Here is an 8385-nt window from a genome sequence, read left to right as displayed (position 1 = left end):
CCATATGGTCCAAGGCTTGAGAGAGGGCTCCAGGGTGTTAAAAAAGCTGCCTAGTAGCTGCAGAGAGGGGCTTCAGGCAGCCCTGATGTTAGGTGGGTTCTTCAATGGCCACTGGTCTCCAGAAGCTCCTAGTCGTGCTTGAGGGTGAGCCTTTCGAAGAGATACTCGCCCAACCCAGCCTGGGGACCAGCCAGCCTGCGGAGGTTGGTCAGGTGGTCACCCATCTTCTTGATGAGTTTCACTTCCTCATCTAGGAAGTGGTTCTCCAGGAATTCACAGATGTGGGGGTCTCCGCGGGCAGAAGCCAGGCCATGCAGATCCAACAGGGCTTGATTCAGGTTCTTCTCTACGAGAAGGGCGGCCTCCATAGCGTCCTGGGTTTTACCCCACTCATCTTGAGATGGCTTCTGCACGTCCAGGAAGAGGGCGCGGCCGCCACGCTGGTTTTGCAGTTTCAAGAGACGCTCCGCGCCCTCGCGCTTCTCCTTGGCCAATTCGCAAAAAAAGTGACCCACACCCTCCAAGGCCACATCGTCGCGGTCGAAATAGAAGCCCAGAGAGAGGTAGGTGTAGGAGGCCCGCAGTTGCATGTTAACCGGGCGGTTGACGGCGGCCTCCACCTCGGTAGAATAATTCTGACGAATCTGGGAGCTCATGATTGGTCGGTAATAATAAGGAGTTAAAAAATGGTGGCTGGTCCCGGTGATCACGGACAGCTGAGTGGCTGACTCCGAAGGTTGCGACTAGAAAAAAGGTTGGAGGGTGGTCGGAGGCTGGAGCAAGGGGCGTCCCTGGGTCTGTTCCGTCCAAGCACTGTTGAAGCAAGAGACAGATCCGCGGGGCCGCCCAGCGCACTTCCCCTTTGGTACTCTTGCATGCAGTCCTCCCCATGGTGACTAGTTCAGTGAACTGGGAGGAGAAAGAACACAGACAAGTCCCCTGCAGTCTTGTTGTTGTTCAGTTGTTAAGTCATGTCCACCTCTTTGTAACCCCATGGACTGCAGCATGCCAGGCTTCCCTGTCCTTCACCATCTCCCAGAGCTTGTTCAAACTCATGACCATTGAGTTGGTGTGCCATCCAACCATCTAATCCTCTGCCATCCCCTTCTCCTTTTGCCTTCAATCTTTCCCTGCAGCAGGGTCTTTTCCATTGAGTTGGCTCTTCGCATCAGGTGACCAAAGTATTGGAGCTTCAGCTTTAGCATCAGTCCTTCCAATGAAATTGCAGGATTGATTTCCTTTAGGATTGACTAATTTGATTTCCCTGCTGTCCAAGGGACTCTCAAGAGTCTTTTCTAGCACAATTAGAAAGCATCAATTCTCTGGTGCTCATTCTTCTTTATTGCCCAACTCTCACATTCGTACATGACTCATGGGAAAACCATAGCTTTGACTATATGGACCTTTGTCAGCAAAGTGATGTCTCTTGCTTTTTAATATGCTGTCTAGGTTTGTCATAGCTTTTCTTCCTAGGAGCAAGCTTCTTTTAATTTCATGGCTGCAGTCACTGTTCACAGTGATTTTGGAGCCCAAGAAAAGAAAATCTGTCACTGTTTCCATTTTTTTCCCCATCCATTTGCCATGAAGTGATGGGACCAGATGCCATGATCTTTGTTTTTTGAATGTTGAGTTTTAAGCCAGTTTATTCACTCTCATTTTTCACCTTCATCAAAAGGCTCTTTAGTTCCACTTCACTTTCTGCCTTTTGGGTGGTGTCATCTACATATCTGAGGTTATTGATATTTCTCCTAGCAATCTTGATTCCAGCTTGTGATTCATCCAGCCCAGCATTTTGCATGATGTACTCTGCATATAAGGTAAATAAGCAGAGTGACAATATACAGCCTTGATGCACTACTTTCTCAATTTTGATCCAGTTTTTCCATGTCTGGTTCTAACTGTTGCTTCTTGACCTGCATATAGGTTTCTCAGGAAGTAGGTAAGGTGGTCTGGTATTCCCATCTCTTTAAGAATTTTCCACAGTTTGTTGTGCTCCACACAGTCAAAGGCTTTAGTATAGTCATTGAGGCAGAAGATGTTTTTCTGGAATTCCCTTGCTTTTTCTATGACCCAGTTGATGTTAGCAATTTGATCTCTGGTTCCTCTGTCTTGGTAGCTAGAGTAGGATGATTCAGGATGAGGAAAGATAAACACTGCTTGAGGCCTGGGCTGGTCCTCAGGGCCTATGAGAACAGCCCGGTTATGAGCCAAATCCGGGCCATGGCCCTGTTCCTGGGCCCCCACTGGCTAGGTCCTCAGGGATAAGCAGGGCTGTGTAGACTCAGCATGGTGCCTGAAGCTCCAGCAGGTAACTTACTGATGTCTGCTTCCCCCATCTTCCCCTTTGCTCCATTGGGCCACCCTCCAGAGGGCAGAATTCTTGGGTGTTTTTTATGGAAGACTCTATACCCTGGCTCACAGCCTGGTTGGCTGCTGCCCCTTCCCGTAGGGGAAGATAGTGGGTAGAGTTGGCTCCCAGGCCTGGAACGGGGTAAGTCCTGACCCCAGTCTGCAGCCTGCATCCTCCCTAGAAATGGCTGGTTGGCTGAGGTGTTTTTAGGTATTTCATCAGGCAGGGGATGGATGACCATGGGAAATTCCTTGGGAAATGAACGTCCACTGGAGTATTCAGACGAGCAGTGTGTTCAGTGTCCCCAAGGACTCTGGCCCCAGGTATATTTCCTGAGTTCCGGAAGAGGGTGGCCAGATAGCAGGAGGCTCTGAGTGGGCGTGGTCATACGTCATCAGGGAAGTGAAGATTAGAACAATGAGAGTCTTGTCACTTCTCAGAGTGACAGCATTAATGACACTGGGCACTTGGGGGTAGGAGGGGAAGTGGTCCTCAAACTCTGCAAGTGGAAGATCATCGAGGGATATTTACTCTGGAGAACAAATTGGCACTCTCCAGAAGAATTTTAGCGTTGGTTGTCTTTCTACAAGGAAGCATGTACAAGTACAAGACCATACTCATCACAGTACGGTTTGTAAGAAAACAACAACAGAAAACAGGGAATTCCCTGGGACCCAGTGGTTAGGACTTTGGGCTTCCATGGCAGGGGACATATGTTCAATCCCTGGTTGGAGAACTGAGATACCACAAGCCGTGGAAAGGCCAGAAAATATCCCAAAACCAAAAGCAACAAACAAACCAGAAACAACTTAAAAAGCTTAGCAGTAGGGAAATGGATGGATGCAATGTGGTTGCAGCAACCAAACTAAATAATCTACATGCATCCATGCCTCTAGAGCTAAAAACACAATATTGAATGAATGCATGCTATGATATGAATGTTAGCTCTCTATTGTCATAGAACAAGTTATTCCCAAGCTCACTGGCTTTAAACAGCAACACATGCTTATTATCTTCAGAGTTTGTGTGAGTCATGAATTCAAGTGTGGTTTAGCTGGAAGGTTCTAGAGTTTCTCATGATGTTAATGGTCAAGATGTCAGCTGGGACAACAGTCATCTGAAGACTTGGTTAGGACCTGGAGGATTCATTTCGAAGGCGACTCACTCATATGGCTGTCAAATTTGTGCTGCTTGTTTGTGAGAGGTCTGAGGTCCTCCTCCATTTGGATGTCTCGACAGGACTGCTTGAGGATCCTTACAACATGACTGACCTCCTCCAGAGCAAGCAGCCCAAGAGAGTGCAAGGTGAAAGGAGCAGTGTCTTTCATAATCTAGGCTTGGCAGTCACATATCATCACTTCTGCCACATTCTATTCATTAAGAAAAAGTCACTAAGTTTGGTCCACATTTAAGGGAAGAATTAAATTGCCCCTTTCAAAGGAAGGAATGTCAAATAACTTGTGAATATATTTTAAGATTAGCTTACATATGATTGACATCATTTACTTAGTTTACACTGATATATTACTCAAATAGTCCTGGCCAGTTGGAGCTCCCTACTACTCTGGCTATAATGATTGCTTCCTGGATGAGTATGTGACACAATGTAGGCCAATCAGAATTTTCCCCAGCACTTGTGTACTAAAAATCTCTCTTCTGGAGTTGCTAAACTTTTAGGATATGAGTCTTGGGCTGCTTGATCCCACTTTGTCCACCAGAATTGAGAGAGTCTTTCTAAAGAACTGAGAGTGAGAGAGAGAGAGAGAGGTCCAAATGAGATCATTTGAGTCCCTGGATCAAGACATGCCTGAAGCCTTCATGATTATCTCTGTCTTTTCACTTATGTAAAACAATAAATTCCCCCTTTCGCTTATGCTGACTTGAATGGGTTTCTGTTCCTTGCCACCACCACACTTTGATGAATATAGTAGCTATGGTGTTTCTGTAACTAGTCGGAGTTCTCCAGAGAAACAGAATGCATGAATATATATTTATGGCTCCCTGATGGCTCAGCGGGTAAAGAATCTGCTTGCCATGTAGGAGATTTGAGAGATGTAGGCTTGATCCCTGGGTCAGGAAGATCCCCTGGAGAAGGAAATGGCAACACACTCCAGTATTCTTGCTTGGAAAAGCCCCATGAACAGAGGATCCTGGTGGGCTACCATTCAAAGAGTTGCAAAGAGCTGGACATGACTGAGTGACTAAGCACATATATAGCCTATAAGAATTGGCTCATGTGACTTTGGAGGCTGAAATGTCCCACCATCTGCTGTCTGCAAGCCAGTGACCTAGGAAAATTAGTAGGGTAGTTCCCATTTGAGTTCAAAGGTCTGAGAACTGGGCAGAACTGATGATGTAGGTTCTAGTTCAAGTCCAAAGGCCCAAGGACCAGAGAGTCAGTGATGTATGTCCCAGTCCAACAGTGAGAGAGGGACAATGTCTCAGCTCAGTCAGGCAGAGAGAACAAATTTTCCCTTCCTCCACCCTTTGTTCTTTGCAGGTCCTCACTGGATTAGATGAGGCCCACCCACACTGGGGAGGTCACTCTGCTTTACTCAGTCTAGTGATTCAAATACTAGCAAGCCACTCGTTTTAAGGTAATTTGTTAAGTGGCAATAGATAATTAATAAAGCTTAGAATCATTATTGGTATTCTCAAAGTGAACTGAGATGTTTAGATCCAAATTGCTTACCTGTCTTTTACTAGGGCTTTTGTTTTTTGCCATTCCTGTCCCTGGGATCTTTACCTGAAATTGTTTCCTAGGCGAGAGAAATTCTTTGAACTTTGTTTTGGAAAATTATATACGTGGTATCTTTTCTGAACTCTTGCATGCCAGACTTTTTTCTGTTTCACTTGCATGTAAGTAGAGCACAATCTTTCCCACTAAAAATCATACTTGATTCTCTAGTGTTACTGTATTATCTAAATCTTAGAAATCTGCTGCCATAACTAGTTTTTCTGCCTGGGTTTTTGTAGGACTTTTCCTGGATGTTTGACATTTTAAAATGTCAGGGAGTTTTGAGTTTTCATATTAATTTTTGCCAGATTATCAGGGAATTGTTTTACTTCATGAAATTGTTTTACTTCTGTTCAGGGATAATTTCTTCTGTTATTCCTTGGAACCTTTCTTATCTTTTGTTATTCCTTTGTTCTTTTCTTCTGGGAATCTGATTACATTCATGTTTATTCCTTGAATCTTTTCTCCAATTGGCTTATCTCTTTCTTGCTCAGTCCTTTCTCTCTGAGTTTTTAGAACCTTTTAATCTATTCTTCAGATTCACTGACTTGATCAGCTGCAACATATAATCTTCTGTTAACTGCCTCTGTGACTTTTCAAAAGTCAGTAATACAGTTTTCATCTTCAGAATAGATTTACATTCTATGATTATTTTCTTAGCAAGAATCGTTTTAGAAATTCAGTAGCCTCTAAGATTGGTAAGCCTACAAATTAGCAACTTTTCCCCTTAAGTTTTGCCCTTAGGGCCATAAAGGTGATTTATGCATTAACATTTGTTCTAATTCCTCATCTCAGTATTCTTTTGACCTGCTAAATCTTTGTATATGTCCAGTCACCATTCTGTGTTTTCTCATTCTTACAGAAGGATGCCTGTGTTTGTTCAACACTGACCATTAACATGAATTAAACAGTCTGTTTAAATATTTTTGGTCCATTCAAAGAGAGGAGGGAAAAGTTTATGTTGACTGTACCTTTTCTTTGTCCTGTTAAAGAGTTAGCAATCTGTGGAGATTTCCTGGGCTTCCCTGTCTTCCCTGGTGGCTCAGACAGTAAAGAATCTATCTGCCTGCAGTGCAGAAGACCTGGGTTTGATCTTGGAGTTGGGAAGACCCCCTGGAGAAGGGAACAGCTACCCACTCCAGTATTCTGAGCTGAAGAGTTCCATGGACAGAGGAGCCTGGTGGGCTACAGTCCAGGGTGTCTCAAAGAGTTGGACATGACTGAACTACCTCACGCTTTTCACTTTTACTTTGTCCTACTAAAGAGTCAGCAATCTGTGAAGATACAGAGGCAGCTTCAGCCCAGAGCAGAAGCCCGAGGGGGTTTTGCCTCTGTTGGGGGTGCCCCTCTTTAATTGAGCGTATCTCCTGGTTTGGGAGACATTGGCAGACAGCTCAGAAGAACCAGGTTTTGCTCCTCTCCATCCCCTTAGCTGCACCCTGTCTACTGTTGTCCCAAGTCCCTGTGTGCTCAGAGCCAGCAAGGGTCATGGGCTTTTTTGTCCCTTCTAACTTCCCCCCTTGAATGGGCTTTTCTTTTGCCTGGTGCCTCAATCTGGCACTTAAGCCCGGTGTATTTTGCAGAAATCCCTGATGTTTCAGCTGTAAGGTACACCCTTCCCTGTTTTTCCTTCTGTGGGTAGAGATTTTCCTCTTATTCTCCCTTTGGCTTGTCCTCCTTCACTTGGCTAACCAAATCATGCCTCCAGCCTCAGCTTAAGCCCTACTTCCTGTAGGAAATGCATCTAGAAGTTGTCTCAAGGAGATGCCCTATGCTGTGCTCTTAGAAATTCTCATATTCTGCCTGTCATAGAACCCACACCTAGAATTCTACTTCTGTTATATTTACTGATCTGTCTTCCCCTGTAGACTGTAGGCCAGAGAGCACTGGGAAGTGCCTATTCATTCATTTAAAAATCATTTATGGAAATGAACAAACATTGTAAATCAACTATACTCCAATAAAAAATTTTTAAAATCATTAAAAAGACATTTTTTTAATCATTGTGTCAAGTGGAAATGTGCTAGGCACTGTTTTTGTCTCCTGCTCAGCTGTTCTTGTTCAGTTGCTCAGTCATGTCTGACTATTTGTGACCCCATGGACTGCAGCATGCCAGGCTTCCCTGTCCTTCACTATCTCTCATAGTTTGTGCAGACTCATGTCTGTTGAATTGGTGATGCTATCCAAACATCTCATCCTGTCACTTCCTTCTCTTCTTGCCCTCAATCTTTCCCAGCATCAAGGTCTTTCTCAAAGAGTCAGCTGCTTGCATCAGGTGGCCAAAGTATTAAAGCTTCAACATCAGTGTTTCCAATGAGTAGTCAGGGTTGATTTCCTTTAGGATTGACTGATTTGATCTCCTTCCTGTCCAACGGACTCCCAAGAGTCTTCTCTAGCACAGTGCCTGCCACAAATTATATATTCCAGGAACTGGGCCTGAGATGGTAGCTGGTGATCAGAAAGAATGTTGGCAGGTTGGTGGGTGGAGTCTTGCCACAGCTCCAGGGAGCAAGATAAGTCCAGGGTAGAGGGAATGGAGCTCTCCTAACCTGGGCTGATGCCCTGAGGTCAGCCTGAAGCACAAACCACCTGACGGCAGCCAACAGGAATTTATTCTACAGGGCTCAGGTGAGGAGTCAGTGGGGCTGGGAATCGGGCAGGCCCTCCAATGTTGTGCTAAGCCATCATGAGTGTCTGTGGCTAATTCCTCCTTGGCTAGAGTTCTGTGCCAACAAGCTACTATGCTGGAGCCTAGTGAAGTCTGTAAATCTAGGGTCTTTGCATCAGAGAAAGTTACTTAAGCTCTCAGAGCCTGTTTCCTTTTCTGTAAAATGGGAATAAGACTGGTATCTATTTTGTAGGCCCTTGCAAGGATTAAATGAGATCATGTGTATAACACATCAGGCTAGGGTCTGGCAAATATTAAAACATGTAACCAGTATTACAGTTATAATCAATGTTACAATGCATTGTCGTCTAGGCTTCCTTTTTAAATTTTATTTTTAAAAACTTAATTTTGTATTGGGGTATGCTGCTAAGTCACTTCAGTTGTGTCCAACTCTGTGCGACCCCATAGACGGCAGCCCACCAGGCTCCCCTGTCCCTGGGATTCTCCAGGCAAGAACACTGGAGTGGGTTGCTGTTTCCTTCTCCAATGCATGAAAGTGAAAAATGAAAGTGAAGTCGCTCAGTCGCGTCCGACTCTTAGCGACCCCATGGACTGCAGCCTACCAGGCTCCTCCGTCCATGGGATTTTCCAGGCAAGAGTACTGGAGTGGGGTGCCATTGCCTTCTCCGA

General features: G+C 45.0%; 1 pseudogene across 1 annotated transcript; it reads right to left on the bottom strand.

Annotated features, from left to right (window-relative positions):
• LOC104986575 lies at positions 1 to 854 on the bottom strand (annotated as a pseudogene). The gene has a single exon (XR_825049.1). The product of XR_825049.1 is annotated as a ferritin light chain pseudogene (transcript).
• Between the last annotated feature and the right edge of the window lie 7531 nt (positions 855 to 8385).

Source organism: Bison bison, unplaced genomic scaffold (assembly GCF_000754665.1).
Source record: "Bison bison bison isolate TAMUID 2011002044 unplaced genomic scaffold, Bison_UMD1.0 scf7180017864072, whole genome shotgun sequence".
NCBI lineage: Eukaryota > Metazoa > Chordata > Mammalia > Artiodactyla > Bovidae > Bison > Bison bison.
Note: the sequence above shows the minus strand (reverse complement) of the source record. Positions and strands in the feature narration are given on the sequence as shown.